Below are 20,883 nucleotides of genomic sequence, written 5' to 3'. Positions count from 1 at the left end.
TTCTTTTTTCTTTCTTTAATTGATGTATTTATTTTGAGAGAAAGAGAGAGAGAGAGAGAGAGCGCACGCGTGCAAGTGGGGAAGGGGCAGGGAGAGAGAGGGAGAGAGAGAATCCCAAGCAGGCCCTGTATCACCAGCGCAGAGCCCGATGCAGGGCTCGAACTGCAGGATTGTGACCTGAGCTGGAGTCAGACGCTTAACTGGCTGAGCCAGCGAGATGCCCCTATGCATTTCTTACATTTGGCTGTAATTTAGTCCTGTCCATTCATGAGAAATCAGTAACCTGCTAAGTACATCATACTCCTGACTTCTATGAGCCATTTTAGAAAATTTTCAAACCCCAAGAAGAGTCCGTGGGAATCCCTGATTTATAGCCAGTCAGAGGAACGGGAGGCCCAGATTTGGGATTAAGTATAGGAGAGTCTTCTGGGAATGAGCCCTTGACTTGTGAGATTTGATGCTCGTTTCAGTAAATGTTGTCAGAATGGAATTGAGTTGTAGGACACCTGGCTGCTGCTTAAGAATTGGTCCATTTGGGGGATAAAGACACTAAACCCTATACTGCTGGTGTCAGCAGTGTTGTGAGTAGAAGTGTAGAGCACATGTTCTTTTCTTGTAAAATGCATTTGCTCCTTTTCTGTGAAGGCAGTGATTTCCCTTTGTCGGTATTTTCTTCTCTGATCTAACCATTGTGTTTCTGAGTCATCCTATTTGATTCCTAGTGAAATCCGTGGTCTTTGCTCATCCCCAAATTGCAAGGGAGGCTTTGGTTATTGACCACTCGGGTAAGCTCTCTCATTGCTGTGTTTTTCAGAGGCCAGTCTCAAATAACACACCAGTAACAGATTCCAGAGTTGGACACGAGGGCACGCCAGGGAAGGCCCCGGGCGAGGATGCCGTCTTGCAGGAAAGTGCTGGAACCAGGCGCACGCCTTGCGGCCAGGGCAGGGTCTGCTTCCAAGGATCCATACGGCTAATGGTATGTGGATCTGAGGTGAATGCAAGCCACAGACAATCCCCAAATTGTGGTCTCTTTTCACAGTAACCATCCTCTTCTATGCCTGCTTTTAACATTTTGGCTACAAGTTCCTCTTTCTTATTGCCTCAGATCTATTTTGGAGGACTGGGGAAAACAAAGTGAATTGAGAGACACCGTGTCGGTCTTCATCTGGGAGACACGCAGTGGCACAGTGTGGCCTCTAGACAAATTCAGACCAGGGCTCTAGTTCTGGGTCCGTCACTTCAAAGCCAGGTGAACTGGAGAAAACGGCTAGTTCATCATCTGCAAAGTGAGTCTGATGTGTCCTCTCTGGTAGGATTGTTGGAATATGTGCAGTGTTTGCAAAGCATCTGAAACAATGATCTTCTAAAGAGTGGCATTTCTTACTATGATGATTAGGACCCCAGACAATAATACCAATTCCTCTGGGATTTCGGGTTTGTTTGTTTGTTTTTATGAGATGTCAGAAAAACTGCAGCACCTTTGGAAAGAAGGAAGTACTGCTCAGCCAGTAAAGCTATGTACATTTTTCCCGTTTGAAAATGTGTTATTTAATCTGGGTGTGGAGGAGTCTCCCCCAGTTCGATGCAACGCAGAGGTTCTAGAATTGGTGTCATGGACAATTTCCCTCCCTGGGGCCTTTCCATCCAAACCACACCTGTGTTCATTCATTTCACCACCACCACGAATCTAGTTTTCCATAAGAGTTTGCCAAATTCCCCTGAAAATCGTTCAGTTAATAGAATGCCCCTGGAATGGAATAGCCTCTGGCCCTCCCAGCCCGGCGCAGAGATAGTGACATGACATCTCACTCCCCAGGAGTGTCACCTTTGTTTCTTAGAAGCCTCCTAGACAGCATGTGCCTCAAACATCTGTTTTGTGCACTGCGTTCACATGCACTGGAACCAGAGCCCAGGACCGCTTCTCTTCCTGCCCCAGGTGGAGAGCCTGTCTGGTGTATCCAGCATCCCAAAGTAAGGATTAAGGGCAGGATTTCATTCTTACCTATAGTCAGACTCTCAGCTCTGAGACCCGCCGTCTGAGGGCCCATTCTCCGCTCACGATTCTCACCACTTCATCTAGTCCACTACCCTGCTTAACTTCAAACGACCTCCTCTACAGGAAGTCAAGTGTGGCAAAGCTCCCAAGTGCCTAGCTGCAGAGCACTTGCTCGTGGCTACTCTCATCGGGAACCTTCTCTCTCTCCCTGACTCCTTCTTTTCACTCGTCATTTACATGGGTCCTAGAGTCTGGGTCACCGTCTTGCTGATAGGGCAGCAGCTCCTAGACTAAAAGTCTATGGACAGTGGCCTGGTCTTTTGCGTAGCATCCCTAGTACTGGCATGAGGCCCCCCCGAGAAGAGATGCTCAGTTAACGGTTGTGGAGGAAGAGAGATAGCAAGCAGAATGCCTACTTTGTTATTATTTAATTTCTCTCGCCATCTTGAATAATACAAGAAATGGGAGATACACATCTTTTAGTTTTCTAGAAAGTGCTAAGAGAGTCCTCCACTGCTTCGACCCTAACGACATTCTTCAGTGAAAAGGTCCAGAATCTCCCTGAGGCTGTACTTGATGTGGGCGTAGTTAGTGGTAATGGCCCTGGAACACGTGCTGGTTTGGGCGCTCAACCTGGCAGCGTCTGCTCTAGAGGCTTTCTTCCTCCTATCTCAAAGCCTGTTCATAATGGGATGGGAAGGCACCGAAGATGGTAACATTGACCTTGGCCCACAATGACCAGACGTATCTCTTGCTGGTTTCAGCACAGGCTCGTAGACCCCCATGGGAATTCACAGAGAGGAGGATCACCGTTGGGCCCCAGTCGGTACTCCAGGTCCTCGAGCCTCATTCCATTTTGGGTGATGAACTCTTCATATACGAAGTTGTTCCCCCACCATATGCCTAAATCTGACTCAGAACTTCTCAGTTCTTCCCTGCTGTGGCCCAGTTGCCCTTCATGAAGCTCATGCTCAGGAGTGTCACCAGGAGATGGGTCTTGGGCAAATCCTTATCGCCACTCACACGCCCGTGGTCAGGAAGTCCAGGACGCTGGCAGGAGCATCAGAGGGATGCTCTAGCATCACTCTTGCACCAAAGGCACCCCACTTCCTTTAATTCAAGGCCAAAAGCCAATCCCTTTCTCCTCAGGATCTCAGGGAAGCGGTTCTTAGACATTTTGTCAGCACCTTTCAGCATGACTGCTTTTCTAATGGGTCTTCATGTTATAGACGTGCAGCAGAAATTGTACCAGTATAACTTGCCTTCCTGCTTACAGGAGTTCTGTGGGAGCTCTCGGTGGATGGTGCCGTCCTCTCCTCAGCTTGGTTGGCTCTTGGCATTGTCTTCACATCTTGGGCAGGAAACCCCTACAATAGAGGTAGTGGTGGATGGGGCTCTCTTTGGCTCTCGGGGAATGCCAGAAAGAGGGAATCTCTGCAGAATACCCCCAAATCAGGAGAGGAGGAAAATGGGGGACTCTGCTGCTGCTGCTGCAGTAGACTGAGCACCCTCAAGACCTTGGGGGCATTTCTCACAGAGGCGGAGCTTACTCTTTTGGCCCTGAAGCGTGACGACACTGGTTAGGGACAGTAAATAGCAAAGGCACCTGGGCACCTGGCTCTGCCTGACATCAGAGGGAGATGATGTGAGCCCCATCAGTGGGGAGATTCCACCTTGGCTTCGACCATGGCTGCCCCTGCAGGGTCCTCGAGGGCACTGCTCTAGGACCCCACAGGGCTCCTGTTGTCCTGGTCAGGCTGGGTCCTGAGCGCCCTGTGGAGGAAGGTGTTGGGAGTCTTGGGCCACTGTCAGACAGACCTGCCTGGGAGTGAACCAGGGTGACCACAGGGGCTGGCAGGGGGGGCTGCTCACTTTGTCACCTCGGGGCTGGGACACACCCTTCTGCCCTCTAGTGGCTTCACATCCAGGCTAAGGATCTTGACATCCTTAGACATGCTATAAGGGAGGAATAGGGGATCCTCTGCCTGTCCACCCTGCCCTGAGCCTTGAAGCACTGAGCAGAGGTGCAGCTGGACTCTTTGTTGTCCCTTCCACTCGGGGGGTGGGGCAGGGGCCCCTCAGTCTTCAGTCAGGGTTCTCACATTGAATCCTAGGAGGGCCGGTGGCTCCTCTCTACCTTCGCCTGAAGATATCTCCTCTTAGGAAGGCCACAACGCTTTGAGACCCAGTAGAAAGAGTGAGGATGACCATATTTGGCCACCCCTGCCTGTGGTCGCTTGAGATACAAAGTTGGGGTAGGCAAATCTGGAACTTATGATGGTTTGCCTCCCTGGTCCTCACTCAGGTTCCTCAGTTTGACTCTGGGATGGCCTCATTCCTTCCTCTCTTGATCTCTTACTCTCCCTATTTCTCTGTCACCCTGACAGGAATTGAGGGTTGCCTTCACTCTGCCTGACATCTTTCCCGATGTCTCCCGGGACTGACAGCAGGGCGGATATGATGTGCTGCACCATTGTTATGGTTTTCATGCTCTGCTCCTTTTTCAGGGCCCTTACCCTTATCCCTGGCACAGCCTGGCAGTTGTCCCTTTTCTCGCTTCCAACCAAGGGCCTCACCACCCCGAGTCCCCAGAGGTGGAAGTCACGTAAGTCACATCTAGTCACAGCTGTTTGGAGATTCTGAGAGCTAACAGCGGGGGACAAAACTTGATGGGACTCTACCGTTCTGAGGTTGGTGACACCTACAGTCCTCACTCTGTCAGGATCTAGGAGGCCTCCTTCTACTGACCTGAGTCCCCCAAGGCTGGAAGCCAGTGGGTGACACATTTGCATACTCCTGTCTGGAGCCCCCAGCCAGGTCTGACAGGGTGGTGGGACTGTTCGTTCTTCTCTCTTTTCCGTTGTTTCTCTTGGCCCTCACTCAGTCTTCACACTGCTTCTTGCCATGACCTGGAGGCCCGTTCCCCCACGCTAAGGCTTTTCATGGCCTAAGACCACCTAGGGGGCTGTGAGGGTTGCCTCCTGTGGCAGCCCTTCCTATGGTCCCATGGCCGACAGTGGCTGAGGTGTTCTGTGGTGTCTCTACCTTTATGGTTTGGGTGGTTCCCTCTTGACGTAGGGCCCCATTCCGGATTCTTGGCATGACCTGGAGTTTCTCCCTCTGCTCTGCTGAGGCTCGCCCCTTCGACCCAGCACCTCACCTCCTCCACGAGACACCCCCAGAGGACACGAGCGGGACAGGAATGCCAACATTCCTGGGTTTGCGGAGAGAAGACAGCAGTGGTCGGGCTCTGCGTGGCCCCGTGTGTTCTGGTCGGTGTCCCTTTCCCCTGATTTAGAGTCATCAACTTGCCTCCAGTTAGGGACGAGGTTTCCACACCGTGAGGACCGAGGCTGCTCCCGTTAGGCAGAGGCCTTCTCCTCCGTGAGACCACTTCCCGTGGAAAGAGGGGACACCTCAGCTGGAAAGCTTTGCCCTGGGCCTCCTAGGACTGACAGCAAGGGTGGGACTCTGGGCGTTCTCCTCTCTTCTGGGGTGAGGGGTCCCCTTGCTCCTCACTCACGGTCCTCCTCTTGACTCATGACCAACCCTGGGACTCTACCCTCCACTCACCTAAGGCCGTGCTCCTCAGACTAAGGCTGTTACCTGCCTGGACATTCCGATTTGGAAGTCAGGATGAACCCTATCTGTCCGGGGCTGTTGGGATCCTCTGAAAGATCATAGTAGGGGCTAAATTTTAGGACACTTCCCTCTTGTCGCGTGACTAGCCCCTCGGGCTTTGCTCTGGTGTCTAACCTTCACTCCGGGGAGTATATGGGACTCCTTCCTCTACTGAGTCGGCCAGCCTTCCGGCAAGGCTGTCATCTTCCTGAGACACTAGACGGGGAAGGCCGGCTGCTACTCCCTGGCTTCCCCCTGCCGGAGGCTCTGTGTGGTCCCCTCTGTCATAGGGGTCCACTCATCAGCCCTCAGTATCCTCACCTTAAATGCCAGTAAGGCCTGTTGGATAGGATCTGCTGCTTGGACACAATCGGAGCTGCTGCCCCAGCACCAGAGACCTCGCCTCCCCATGAACCCCCCTCCTCTGTTCCCCACCAGAAGAAATGAGGGGGAGCCTCAGCTGGAGAGCGCCGGCCACAGCCACACGAGGCGGAAAGCAGGGTATGTGTTGTGGAGCCCCTGGCGTTGCAGGACGGGCAGTTCCTCCTTCCTCATTTGGGGTCCCCACCTTGCTACCTGTCAGGCTGGGACTCTTCCCTCCACTGCCCTGAGGACACAGCCCTTAAACTGAGGCTTCTCTATCTCTGAGAACCTTGAAGGAGGAAGGGATGCTCAGGTACAGCTCTACCTGAGGCCCTCTAGGTGTGAGGGCAGCTCACCTCAGTAATCCCATGTTCTGGGGTATGAGTGTCTAGGGTCCTCATTTTGTCCTCTCCTCAGTTAGAGGCTGCTGGGAAATCCACATCCCTGCCGACCCTCGAGCAGGTTTCTGACTGCGGGCCTTGCAGGGACTTGGGCGCTGTCCCTAGGAAGATGTGACACTAGGCAGGGGTGGGGGGGGGGGAGGACTGGGAGGCTGGGAGTAGGGGGCTGCCCAGATGGTCTGCTGTCAGAGAAGAATCACTGTGATCTCTTCCTTCTCTTTGCCAGCTAGACAGCATCTTCCAGGCCTCTCCTTCTAATGGATTTACTTCTTATAGGGACGAGGCGGGGCCCGTCAGGATTTTGAGAGCCCCTGATCTTTTCGGGTTGTCTGACGTTGCATGTACAGGTGATCCTGTTGACACTGGATGTCAGTTTTTTCTTATCTTCGGTCACGCTACACACTTATGTAGCATTATTATTACTGTGGGTGTGTATTCCAAAACGCCGCTTTGGGTCAGGGTTTTGTTTATCCCATGAGATAGAGTGTGGAGTGATGAGAAGAGAAAGAATGAAAAGCTGGGAGTAAAGGAAGAGCATGGGTCTCGAGATGGATCTAAACCAGTCCAGAGCAGGGATCCAGTCCAAGGGAGGTCACTCACCACTCCCGTGAACTTGAGGCATTTACAGGTGCTTTGTCTGTAAAAGGAAGTTTGCTATAGGAATGTTGGAAGTTATGTACCATAGGAAGCATTTCACATGCTCAGTAGAAAAATACCCGGCCTGAATGAATGGCAGTTAGGATTGGTATGAACCCCCAACCTCCCCCCCCCCCCCCACCTGAGTTTGGTTTTCCCTGAATGCTTGTTTATGTCCAGAGAGAAGGAGCAAGAGTGGGGGGAGGGGCAGGGAGAGTGTGGGAGGGAGAGACTCCCAAGCAGGTTCCACACTGTCAACAGAGAGCCCGACCCGGGGCTTGATCCCACCACACTGGAGATCATGGCCGGAGCAGAAACCAAGGGTGGGTCACCCAACCAACGGAGCCACCCAAGGGCCCCATCTGAGTTTACTTTTCATCCACCAGGTAGCAGGGAATATACAGTGCACAGAGACAAAACAAACATTCTTGAGAACACATCTTTTCTTTTTACTAAGAGAATGAATGGAAAAGACAAACCATGAATTAAACACCTTTTCTTTTTATTTAACTAGTGTTCCTCCGTTGGCTATTCCCCACTCTTTTCCGTTTTCCTCTTCTCACACGGCCATGAAAATTCCTACTGCATGCCATGTTACCTACTTCTGGACCATAAATGCAATATGGATGGTCTGTGGCTTTGTTTTGCACACAGCAACACTGTAACTCTCCCTTGAGGAACAGCCACGGAGGTAAGAGCCATGCCATTCTTTAGTTTATATTCTAGCGCTAAATAAGGGATACTAGGAAAAAACTTGTAAACACCTAAATAAATACGAATGATATGTGTGTTGATATTAGTTAAGAGTTTAGAACAAATATGAAGAAGATCTACTTACTTCCCTCCAGCCCCCGGACTCTGCACTACCTGGAAGGTCAAGGGCCCCCTTCCGCCCCGAGCAGGAGGAGCAGCCGCCCCACCCGCCTCGCTAGATTGGGCGGCAGCGGCCGACCCGGGCCCGGGACGGCTCCCCGGCTCCCGAAGGGCCCGCAGCCTCGCCAGCAGAGGCCACCGTGGCTGCGCCTGTGGAGCTATCGCGCGCCGCCTCTTCCAGCAGGGCCTCCTGGTACAGCTGGGGGAAGCAGCTGGGCACCGTGTCGTTGATCTTGGCCAGCACCTGCAGCACCTCCATCTTGCTGGTGTGGGCGCGGGCTCTCGGGCCCCACAGGAACTCGTAGCGCTGAGGCTTGCTGCCCGGCACGTGGCGGTACTCCAGGTACTTCTGGCGCACCAGGTCTTGGGTGATGAGCTTCCTGGGCTCCCCGAAGATCGGGTGCCTGCGGCCCGCGTACACGCCCAGCACGTTGAGGAACTCCCACACCTCCTCCTCGCTGGCGCGGTTGCCCTTCATGAAGATCACGCCCAGCAGCGCCATGACCAGGCCGCTCTTGGGCAGCCCCTTGTCGCCGCCGTCGCCCTCCAGGCCCGGCTTGCTGACCAGCACGTAGGCCCGGCCGCCGGCGTCGCCCTCCCGGAGCTGGAGGCCGAAGAGCAGCTGCAGGCGCTCCGAGGTGCGCCTGAGGATCTCGGCCCAGTGCGCCTCGTACTTCCTGCTGACGATCTTCAGCAGCGCGGCCCGCGTGATGGGCTCCTTGCTGGCGTGCTTCTCCAGCAGGAACCGCACCAGCATGTCGGCCTTGCGGCTGAGGGGGTCTTTGCGGGCGCCCGGGCCGGGGGGCGCGGCCGGGCCCTCGGCGCCCTGCTCACGTGGCGGGCTTGCAGCGCCTGCGCCGGGGGGCCGGGGCACCCTGAGGCTGCTGGGCTGCACCCGCCCGGGGGGACCCCGGGGAAGCCTCCCCAAGGGGCTCCGCCGGCGGCGGCCTGAGCACCCTCTACACCCTGCCCCTCACCCTGGCCCTCGTGGCGTTTCTGGCGGGCGCGCAGCTTGTTCTTCTGGCGGCGCGGCATGACGACGCTGGGCCCGGCTGGCAGGCAGCGAGGACACCTGTAAGAGCGGGGGTGGGGGGCAGGAGTTGCCCTGAGAGCCTTCAGCGGGGAGAGTCCCCCTGGGCTTCGGCCAAGGCCGCCCCTGCAGGGTCCTCGAGGGCACCGCTGTGCGACCCCCCAGGGCTCCCGACGTCCCGGTCAGCCTGCCCCCCCGCCGAGCACCCTGTGGAGGCACGTGGGGGGAGCCTTGGCCCCAGCCAGACAGCCCTGCCTGGGGGCCACTCGGGTGACAGCGGGGTTCCGAACTGACGCGGGAGAGCCCTGGGTCCCGGGTTTGGGGGCCCTCCCCGCTCACATTCAGGCTCGGCACGGTACTTGTGGGCCCGACCCAGGCCCCCACCCCCGTCTCCCGCTCTGAAGGCGACCCCGCCACCTTCCAGGGGACCCACGGGGCCGAAAGGAGGGAGCGCCTCGCCCCCCACGGAGTCAGGGGGCACCTGGTGCTGAATGAACACTTGTGGCAGGCCTTCTCTGTCCTGGGTTCCTTGGGTGCTGGGAATGACGCAGAATCCCCACTTGGGCTCCGTGTAGGACCTGGGACCCTCCCTCCCACTGACTGCTGGCTGCAGCTTCGGGACACCCCCCCCCCCCCCCCCCCCCCCCCCCGGCCTCAGACCTGGTATTTCTTAGACGTGGCGGGCTGTCTCAGCTTGGCCTTCCTTTCCTGGCATTTGCAGGGTTGACACGAGCGGACAGGCCACGTTCCCTCTGGTCCCCGGGGCCCGGGCCCGGACCCTACCCCCCCCCCCCCCCCCTGCCGGCCAAGGTCAGGAGCGGGGACGCTGCGTCGCCCCTGTCGCGGAGTACGGAGTCCCCCCAGTCCTCACGAGGGTCCCCTCCTTCCCTCCACAGGGCCTGGGAGGGATGGCTCCCTGTGCTGAGCCGCGCCAGCGTCCAGCAGCCTGGGGCCGAGGCCTGCAATCCCTGACACCCGGTGGGGTAAGCCAAGGCACTTGGGATGAACGGCCATGACGGGGGTCTCCGAGCCCCCGGAGCAGGTGCGGAACGGGCCAGGGTCTGCGTGGGCCCCTCTTTTCAGGGGAGACGGGGCTGGGGGTGTCGGGGAAACGTCCCCCCGGTGGTCGAGCCGGGGCTGCTCTCACCTTGACCCCTGACGGGACGTGGGACCCCCTCCTCGTGTTCAGCCGAGGCAGCGGCTGTCCGACCAGGCCTCACTGCCCAGCGCTGGGAGGAAGTTGGAAGGGCCACTTCCGGTCGTGTGGGCCTGGCCCCCAGATCGACAGCGGAGGGGGCGGGCTCTGGGGTTGGCGTGGGGGGATGGGCAGGGGGGCTGCGTTCCAGGGGGGCTGGAGTCCCTCCCGCAGGACTGGCACGCGGGCTTTCGCGCACTCTTAGCGGCTCCTGTGAACTCTCCCTTTGCTGTGCTGTGTCCGAGGGCCTCAGACCAAGCGTCTCGTTTCCCTCTAAGCACCCAGCAGTAGGGAATGTTTGGGGGTCTGAGCTTAGCAGCCATGGCTGGGGCTCCCCCGAGCTGACGATGGCCAGGTGTCGTTGCCTTTGGGGGAGCCCGTGTTCCGTGTGGGAACTGCCTCAATCCCCTCTCGGTGTCTTTCCTTGAGTCCTTTTGGGTGCTGGTCGATGTCCTTCTTCTGCCTTTAGGTCGATGCCATCACTGCCTGTGACTCGGGATAGGAAGTGCAGGCTACTCACCTCTCCTGGCTACTGCTGCCAGAGGCCTTCCAGAGACGGCTGCGGGAGGACAGAGTCCTCTGTGGTCCAGGGTTGGAGGTTAGAGATGTTGCACCGAGTTCTTCTCAGTCCCAGAGTTGCTCCCGTTTGTAACTGAAGCCTCTCACCCCCACCATGGTATTGAGAACCCCACAGAGAAAGTCAGTTGCTTCTTAGCCTCATAGCTCTGCCTGTGTCTTCTCCTGACTGACATCACTGCCATTTCTGAAAGCTTCTGGGATACAATTCTGGCCTGTGCATAATTACTATGATACTTGTATTCTATTTTAACATTTTTGGGGTTTTTTGTATTTTTGTGTCTTTCTTTTTTTTTTTTTTTTGTATTTTTGTATCATTTGTATTTTTAACATTTTGTATTTTCGTATCATTTCCCTCCCAGCCTCAAGTAGGGTGTTTTTGGGGTTCTGAGCTTAGCAACTCTACTTGGGGCTCTCCAAACAGGACAGGACGGGGACTATTTTGTTCTCTCCTATGTCGTGCATGCACCTCTCATTAGTCTCTCAATGTTTGGCTTCATTTCTAATAGTTCTTTGGTTACCTCTAATTAGCTGGCCTAAGGCCAACTCCTTATACCACAGGCTTTGACTTTGTGAGCCTCCTTTCAAGAATTCCTTCTCACCAGGTCACTCCTGCCTGAGGCTTCCCAGAAGTGGCTGCCATAGAATGAGAATCCTACTGTGTTCTCTTTTCTGGGTGGAGGAGCCCATTCGATTTCTTTCAAGGAACCTGGAGTTAGCAACTCTGGAGGTCTTTCCTTTGCTCACTTTATACCTCATCACACCCCCTATCAAGGCCCTTAGGAATCCCATGGAAAAGTGGGTTGCCCCTTAGCCTGATCACTCTTCCCGGGGTTTCTTTGGCTGATATCATTCTTACTGATCATGGTTTCTGGAACCAGTTTCCATCCTTATGTGCAATTATTGTGATACTCGCTAGTAGTCTGTTTTGTTTTATGCGTTTTGTTCTCGTAAGATGTTAATAAAGGCCAGTTCACATTCCCTGGCATATTTTCAAGTGGTTATTAGCACAGCCTGTGGACTCATGCTTCCAATATAAACCCCTGCTTTGGTGCAGTCCTGGTATTTCCCCTTGGTCCTGGCACTTAGGCTCTAAGGAGCTGCCTTAGGTTCCTTTATTGAAGGTGTAGAAATTCATTGTCCTAGGGAATACTGAAAGGATCAAGGGCTGGATTTAAAACCTTCCCTCCAGTCAGTTCTGTCATCTGCCTCTCTTGCAGGCTACGTACTGTCCTCAGTCACACGCAGGCCTCTGCCTGCCCACATAGATATTCTAGTTTAAGACAGAGTTAGTATTCCCCAGGGGCTCATCATTTTTGTTGTTTTGCTCTTGTTCATATTCGTTTTGTTTGTTTGTTTGTTTCTTTGTCAGTTTTTCCAGGGTTGGTTTTGATTATGGGAAAAAGCAACCTGAATTGGTGTCATTTTTTAGCTGTAGGTAAAGCCATAAATCTGTAAAGACAGTAAAGAGAATTGACAGCTTTGCAGTGTTCTCTTTTGTATAAATAAACATTGTAAACTGCTTTTTTGAGTACTATTTTTCAGAAGTCGATCAGTAAGTTTTTATAGTTGTCTCCTAAAGAACTTGTAGGTGTCTTTTTGTTTTTGTTTTAGGTGTATCTTGGCTATTATTGTTGTTTTCAGTGATATACTTTCCATTACATATTGTAATTTGTTAGTGATTTTGTTGGCCAGATTCCATAATTGACTATATTGATCTTTTATATATCACCTTTCCGAAGTTGCTTATGTATCTTAATAATTTCTGTACCGGGGCGCCTGGGTGGTTCAGTTGATTGAGTGTCCCACCCTTAATTTCAGCTCAGGTCATGATCCCAGGATCCTGGGATCAGGCTCCATGCTGAGCCTGGACTTGGCTTGGAATTCTTTCGGTCTCTCCTCTGCCCCTCTCCCCCACTTGCATACTCTCTCTTTCTCTTAAGAACAAAAAAAATTAATTAATTTTTTTAAAAATCAAAAAAAATAATTTCTGTACCAATTACTTGGAACTTTTTAATTAAGAGATCATATTGTTACCACAATTTCTTTTCATTATTCTTTTGTCTTATTTACTTTGGTATTCTTATTCTTGTGTGATGGTTGTGTACTGGGTATTTTTTTTTCATTCACTCATAGACAGTGGATTTAATACCACTTATCTTTGTCTTCTCAACCCTATTGCAGTGGTTCACGTTTATTATATTCACTGTAGATTTTAGAAAATGACAATTCTTACATATTTTTAAAAATATGGAACACTTTGCAAATTTGCCTGTCATCCTTGCATAGGGGCCATGCTAATCTCTGCATCATTCCAATTTTAGTATATGTGCTGCTGAGGGGAGCACAGAAATTCTTGTCTAATGCAGGTTTGCCAAAACTTATTATCATCAACAAGTGTTATTTCTTTATATATTTTGGGGGATGAAAGGCTTTTTCTTTATCCTCGTACATAGTCCTGTCCCTTTCCCCCCCTTTTTGTCAACATAGTGATTTCCATTTGGCAGTGTTTTCTAATGTTGATTCTCTGCTATATTGGAAACACTATGAATTGATTTAGGGTGTTCGTGCAAGCGAGCTTGGTTTCGGTGTTGTTTTATTGAGGGATTCTCATCTGGTCTTTGTATCAACAAGAGGTAGCCTATTAAAATGGTTGAATAACTGCAAATCTTTTTGTATAGTTTAAAAGAATTTTCATGAGATAATTACCTTTTCCTTTACCATTTTGTGCAATAAGCCCCAAAGCCTGGATGGCCCTGAAATATTTTGATGTTGCCTTGGGTTGGACTGCTGTTTCAGTTTCTTATTTTGTTGATTGAATATTTCTGTTTTTCTGTGGGCCTATTTAATCATATATATTATTAACCTTCAAAATAAAGCATGTAGTTATTTCACCAGGAAAATGGGTTTTTTTGGAAATAGAAAAGAATTTCAGTTTGGGACTGGCAAGCTATGGCACAACCCCAGGCAAGTCCAAGAACAAAGTCGAGGAATATTCTGGTAGATGGAAAGAGGAGTTGGACGGAGCTCTTAGAAAGTCCATTGGAATAAACTGGGAGTTTAAAGTGGCTTTTCATTGGCAGAGTTGTGACCGTCTCTCGTTGGCTGGGATGTTACTGGGCAATGAGATAGTCTTTTTTCCTCCTGCTCTTGTAGTGGAGTCTGAGCTCTTCCTGTTGGGAATGCATGTCTACCTGTCTGCAGTTGAAGACAAGTGGTAGGACATGAGAGCTCCCCGTTCTAGCCTCCCGACCCCATTTGAAATGAGTTTTCTTTTATTTAATTTCACAATATCTTGATTAAAATGCTGCATTTTGTAGGCATATCTCAAAGACATTGCAGGTTTAATTCCACACTACCATAATAAGTATTGCAATAAAACAAGTCACATGAATTTTTCGGTTCCCTGTGCATTCACACTATACTGTAGTCTATTGTGCAAATGCATTATATCTAAAAAAAAAAAAAAAAAAGAGAAGAAAAAAGAAAACAGTGTGCACACCTTAATTTAAAAATAGCTTAAAAAAATAGCTTAACGAAAACTTCAAACTCATGTGGTTCTGCTTATGTGGGATAGATTAACTAAGTAAAATTTCTAAATGCCGTTTCAGGTGTATATGTATTAAACTGGATTTTATTCATGATGCATGCGTATAAAATATGTGTTACTTTTATGTAATTTGAATGAAGGATACTTTAAGTACATTTGAAAATATGTAAAGTAAGAAGGTGGTAATCGCCATATTGAAATTATACTGCAAGTAGCTAGGACTTAAGAAGTTGTACTAAATATTCAAAGGTGAGTGTGTTTTATGTAGTCATCAAGGATAGTGTCCCGTAGGGGAAAAAAAACTTTTCAAAGGATACCAGTTCTATTAGAAGTGAGGAAAATGAGAAGGGAATTGTTTTTTAACAATTTCTGGAGAAAATTAGAGCTTGTTGATGCTCAATAAATACCTTTTGTATCAATTAATTGACTGGTTGCTTTATATGGTAAGACAGTGAGCTGAGATATACATGGTAAGATGAAGTACAGAGGCATACCTTGGAGATATTGTGGCTTGGCTCCAGACTACTCCAGTAAAGCAGACACTGCAACGGAGAGAGTCCAGTGAATTCTTTGGTTTCCCAGTGCATATCAAAGTTATGTTACACTTTGTTGTAGTCTGTTAAATGTGTAATACATTTTGTCTTTAAAAAGTACGTATCTTCATTAAGAAGTACGTTATTGCTAATGATGGCTAACCATCATCTGAGCTTACAGCAGTCATAATCTTTTTGTTGCTCGAGGGTCTTGCCTCAGTGTTGATGACTGCTGACTGATCAGGGTTGTGGTTTTAAAGGTTAGGGTGACTGTGGCAATATCTTAACATAAGACGACAGTGAAGTTCGTCACATGTGTGGACTCTTCCTTTCACACACAGTTTCTCTGTAGCATGTGATGCTGTTTGATAGTATCTTCAGGAATAGATTTCATCTCATGAAACCACATTGCTCACCCACAGAAAGCAACTCCTCATCCATTAATGTTTTACCATGAGATTGGAACGTTTCAGTCATATCTTCAGGTTCCACTTTTTCCTAGTCCCATTCTATTTTCACCACATCTGCAATTGCTTCCTCCACTGAAGTCTTGAAATTCTCATAGTCATCCATTAGGATTGGAGTAACTTTTTCCAAACTCCTGTTAATGTGGTCATTTTTACCTTTTTTCATGAATCATAAATGTTCCTAATGATATCTAGAATGATGAATCCTTTCCAGAAGGTCTTCTTTTTTTTTTAATTTTTTAAATGTTTATTTTTTGAAAGAAAGAGAGACAGAGCACGAGTGGGGGAGGGGCAGAGAGAGCGGGAGACACAGAATTCAAAGCAGGTTCCAGGTTCCAAGCCATCAGCACAAAGCCTGACACGGGACTTGAACTCACAAACCACAAGATCATGACCTGAGCCGAAGTCACTTGCTTAACCCACTGAGCCATCCAGTGATAGAAGCCGAGCTACCCAGCCTGAGTGGAAGGCCCCGGGCTGTGGACGGATTGGTGACTGCAGGGCGGCCCGCCGACAGCGAAGCTTCTTGTACTCCCGCTTTTAGGTAATTCGGCCTTAAAACTACCTGGGGTATTGTCTGTCGGGGAATGGCCCTCGGCAGGCCCCCTGAGAAAAGAACCATTAGGGAAGAAAATAAGGTTCCGCCAGAAATTGTGCGGCCTTACGTTTCGCCCTTGCCATTTCCATGGAGACTCCTCTACTTACCGGAAGGATAGCCTCATGCCTTTGCCAGCAAAGAGGGCCTGTAAAGGAGAGTCATATGGATTTGAAAGCCCCACTCCGGCAACTAAGGGGTGTATCTCTGGGCACGGGTGACTTCAACCACTAGGCCTACCTGGCCCCCCGGAGGCATTCCAGATGATGACTGAACCTAGTTGGTTAAGCTACAGAATGGTTCATTGGTTCCTAGGTGCATGGTCTGAGAATGTGTGAGGCATGGGTTTCTAAGGCCTTTTTGGCCCCTTCCTGGCACCTCGGACGAGGCGAACACATTGTTCTTCTGGCCCCATGTGGTCAGGAGGTCACGTCCCTGTAACTGTTCCACTTGAGGTGTTGAGAAACGGAGGGCCTTTCACGAGAACGGCAAAGCAAATGCTTTGTAGATTATAGATAAACGCAGGTGCATAATGGAATAATGTAAGAAATTAATCTATAATCAAAGGGTATGCAGGAGGGGCGCCTGGGTGGCGCAGTCGGTTAAGCGTCCGACTTCAGCCAGGTCACGATCTCGCGGTCCGTGAGTTCGAGCCCCGCGTCAGGCTCTGGGCTGATGGCTCGGAGCCTGGAGCCTGTTTCCGATTCTGTGTCTCCCTCTCTCTCTGCCCCTCCCCCGTTCATGCTCTGTCTCTCTCTGTCCCAAAAATAAATAAAAAACGTTGAAAAAAAAAAAAAAAAGGGTATGCAGGAAAGTTAGGGGAAAATCACCATGTTATTTCTTAAAGGTTGTTTATACATAGGAGCATTTTCAAAATTAGATAATGTTAGAAAAACATAGATGACGTATGCTACAAGGAAATCACTACCATATATAATGCCACGTTTGCTGCAATAAATCGGCCAGTTCAACACACTGCTGTTGTCTGTGTCCATTTTTATTTTAGTTTTAGTTTTTTATTTTCCAGTTTTTTATTTTAATTTTATTTTATTTTCACCGACGCCGTTCATCCTTCAGGAATCCTTGGATCTGCTGGAGCTGGACTCCGGCAACCCAGCTGTCCCATCCAGAAGGTTTTCAGTTGACTTTGCCCAGATCCATCAGGGGGATCACTAGCTATGGCAGCTATAGTCTTAGGAAATGTATTTCTTAAGTCATAAGACTTGAAGTTTGAAAATAACTCCTTGATCCATGGGCTGCAGAATGGATCTTGTGTTAGCAGGCATGAAAACAACATTAATCCCATTATACATCTCCATTGGCGTTCTCGAGTGACCAGTTGCATTGTCAATGAGCAGTAATATCTTGAAGGGAATCTTTTTTTTTTTTTTTTTAAGAGCAGTAGATCTCAACATTGAGCTTAAAATGTTGCATATGTCATGTTGTAAACAGGTGTGCTGTCATCCAGGCATTGTTTTTCTGTTTAAAGAGCACGGACAGAGTATTTTTAGCATAATCCTTAAGGGTCCTAGGATTCTTGGAAGGGAAAAATGGGCTTTGGTTTTAACTTAACGTCACCAGCTGCCCTAGTCCCTAAAAAGAGAGTTGGCCTGTCTTTTGAAGCTTTGAAGCCAGGCCTTGAGTTTGTTGCTCTAGCTGTGAAAGTCCTGGATGGCGTCTTCTTCCAAGAAAGGACTGTTTGATCTGCACTGAAAATCTATGTTTAGTGTAGTCACCTTGGTGAATTATCTTAGCTAGATCTTGAGAATAACTTACTCTAGCTTCTACATTAGCACTTGACGCTTTTCCTTGCACTTTGATGTTGTGGAGATAGCTTCTTGACTTAAATCTCTTGAACCAACTTCTGATAGCTTCAGATTTTTTCTTGTGCAGCTTCCTCACCTCTCTCAGCCTTCAGAGAGGTGAATAGAGTTAGGACCTTGCTCTGGATTAGGCTTTGGCATAAGGGTATGTACAATGTGACAGGTTTGGTCTTTTATCCAGATCACTGAAACTTTCCATGTTTTACTATTGTGTGTTCATTGTAGTAGTACTTACAATTTTCTTCAAGGACTTCTCCTTTACATGTAAAATTTGACTGTTTGGTGCAAGATCCTTAGCTTTTGGCCTTTCTTGGCTTTTGACGTGCCTTCTTCACTAAGCTTAACAATTTCTAGCTTTCGATTTAAAGTGGAAAACTTGGAAATTCCCTTCACTTAAACACTTAGAAGCCACTGTGGGGTTACTAATTGGCCTAATTTTAATACTACTGTATCTCAGAATATTGCCGGCTGGATGAGATGAGAGATGGGGGGAACGGCTGGTTGATGGGACAGTCAGAACACACACACAGCAATTATTAAGTTTGTCATCTTACATGGCTGTGATTCTTGGCGCCTCAAAATAATTACAGTAGTACCTCAAAGATCACTGATCACACTACCTTAACACATATAAGAATAATGAAAAATTATGAAATATTGCGAGAATCATCAAAATGTGACACAGAAATAAGAAGTGAGGAAATTCTGTTGAAAAAATGGCACCGATAGTCTTGCTTTCCCACAGGGTTGGCACACACCTTCACTTTGTAAAACAAACAAACAAACAAACAAAAAAAACCAGTATCCGAGAATGACCATAAAATGGGATCTCCCTGTATATCGCTTTTTATATTAAAGACATGATACTTACATCATATTTATATTTATAGAAGCCTTTTATTATAGGAATTCTCAAACAGATACAATAGTATGGAGAAGAGAGGAATGAATGCAATTACCAAACATTCAGCAGCAGCAATTCTCAATATTAGAGGTAGAATCTTGTTCGCATTAAAGTTTAGGTGTTTGTTTATTGTCAGGCACACTCCAGAGGTAAAATTGTGCGCTTCCATTAGGAGATAGCTGATGTCTGTTTTTTCCTTTATGGTAATGTTATCAGTCATCATCTTTATCCATGAATCTGTTAGAGGCGGCAGGATGGGAATTTTCTCATTCTGTAATTCCTGAGTTCTTTTAAATCTGAAATTCTCTAGGTAGAACTTCTTTGTCCATCATTTATTTATCTTGAGATCTTGGTAATACTTATTGTGGTATTTTATAATTGCTATAACTGTTCTGCACCTTAATTTTGCCTGGTTTTATTTACCTAATATCACATATAACTGCTTCTTTCACTGATGATTGTAATACTTATAAAGATGGTTAGGTAAACCCTTTCAAAGTACTAGCTTTCATTACTTGGGTCTTCTGTCTTCTAATTGATCACTTTTGCACTCATCTGTATTGTTTCCTACCTTTGCTTCTTTGCGTTGAATATGCTGTTCAGTCGTTTGGATGTTGTAAACATTTTTGTCATCAATCTAATTAATACAATAAATATCACCCGTAAGTACCACTTGGACTGTTTCCAGCAGTAGAGTACTGTAGAGCTTTATTTTCAGTGCTCACATTTTGTTTTTTACAAGTTGACTCTCTCTCTCTCTTAATGCCTTTATGATATTTTGAGTATGTGTATGTGTTTATGCTTACAGGCACTAAAACTGAAACAGAGTTATTTAGAGGAAGTTTCAAGTTGCAGAGTTCATGGGGTGGTAGGCTTTGTTATATTTTACTTATTAATGATAGAAGAAATTTGAATAAATTTAACTGTAGTAAAAGAGTTGGGTTTTTTTCCCCCTGAAAGTGAAAGTAAGGTTTGGTGTGAGAAAATCAATAAAAATAATTGGTGAACTGCAACAGATTATCCAGGAAAACAGAAAGTATTCTGAGTATATAACTCTGAGAGGATGTTTGTTTATTCAGAAGCTTTATATTTTTCATGCTATTTCAGGTTTACCGAAAAATTGGACAGAAGTACAGAGTTCCCATATACCGGCTCAGCCCCTTACACAGTGTCTCCTGTTATTTACATCTTGTCTTGCATTAGCCTGGTGTGTTTGTTACAGTTAATAAGCCAATATTGCTACATTATTAGTAGCTAAAGTGGAGAGCATACATTAGGGTTCGCTCTTTGTGTGTTGATGTTGTATATGCTTTTTTGTTTAATGTTTATTTTTGCGGGAGAGTGCATCCACATGTGCACGCACGCGCACACACACACACAGACACACACACAGACACACACACACACACACACACACACACACACATATGCACGTGAGAGAGAGTGCAAGAAGGGAAGGGACAGAGGATCCAAAGCAGGTTCTGTGCTGACAGCAGAGAACCCGGTGCAGGGCTGGAACTCAAGAACTGTGAGATCACGACCTGAGCCAAACTTGGACACTTAACTGACTGAGCCACGCAGGCGCCCCTGTGTTGTACATGCTATGGGTATTGACTAATGTAGCCATCATTGTAGTATTCCGTATAGTATTACACAGAGTGGTTCCCCTGCACTATAAATCCCCTGTGCTCCACTTATTCGCCCTCCCTCCATCCCCCTGAATCCCTCATCTTTTCTAATGTCTCCATAGGTTCACCTTTACCAGAATGCCATGCATTTGAAATAATATAGTATGTAACCTTTTCACATAGGCTACTTTCACTTAGCAGCATGCATTTAGCCTTCCTCCATGTCTTTTCATAGCTTGAAAGTTCACTGATTTATATCGCTGAACAATCTTCTACTGTCTGGATGTACCACAATTTGTTTATCCATTCACCTGCTGAAGGACATCCTGACTGCTTTCATCTTTTGTCATTTATGAATAATGCTGCAGTAAACATTTGTGTGCGGGTTTCTGTATGAACATAATTTTTCAACTCGTGGTTACACACTAAGGAGTGCATTTGCTCCATTGTATGACAAAAGTATGTTGATTTTTGTAAGATTGTTAAACTGCCTTTCCATGCGGCTCTGCCGCTTTTGTGTTCCCACCAGCCCCTAATGAGAGTCGCTGTTGCTCTTCATCCTTTCCAGCATTTGGGTTTTTCTGGGTTTTAGATTTAGCCGTTCTAATTAATAGGTGTGTTGTGGTATCTCTTTAATTCCCAATTTCCAAATTCGATATTGTGCTAAGCATCTTTTTATTTGCTGATTT

The 20,883-nt window shown here is 48.3% G+C and overlaps 1 non-coding gene and 1 pseudogene across 1 annotated transcript; both read right to left on the bottom strand.

Annotated features, from left to right (window-relative positions):
* Positions 1 to 7,445: 7,445 nt before the first annotated feature.
* Positions 7,446 to 10,234, bottom strand: LOC131502720 (melanoma-associated antigen B4-like; annotated as a pseudogene).
* Positions 10,235 to 12,938: 2,704 nt separating this feature from the next.
* LOC131503277 (U6 spliceosomal RNA) lies at positions 12,939 to 13,042 on the bottom strand. Its single transcript, XR_009257379.1, has one exon. It is a non-coding gene; the product is annotated as a U6 spliceosomal RNA (small nuclear RNA).
* Positions 13,043 to 20,883: the final 7,841 nt, after the last annotated feature.

This window comes from Neofelis nebulosa, chromosome X (assembly GCF_028018385.1).
Source record: "Neofelis nebulosa isolate mNeoNeb1 chromosome X, mNeoNeb1.pri, whole genome shotgun sequence".
Lineage (NCBI taxonomy): Eukaryota > Metazoa > Chordata > Mammalia > Carnivora > Felidae > Neofelis > Neofelis nebulosa.
Note: the sequence above shows the minus strand (reverse complement) of the source record. Positions and strands in the feature narration are given on the sequence as shown.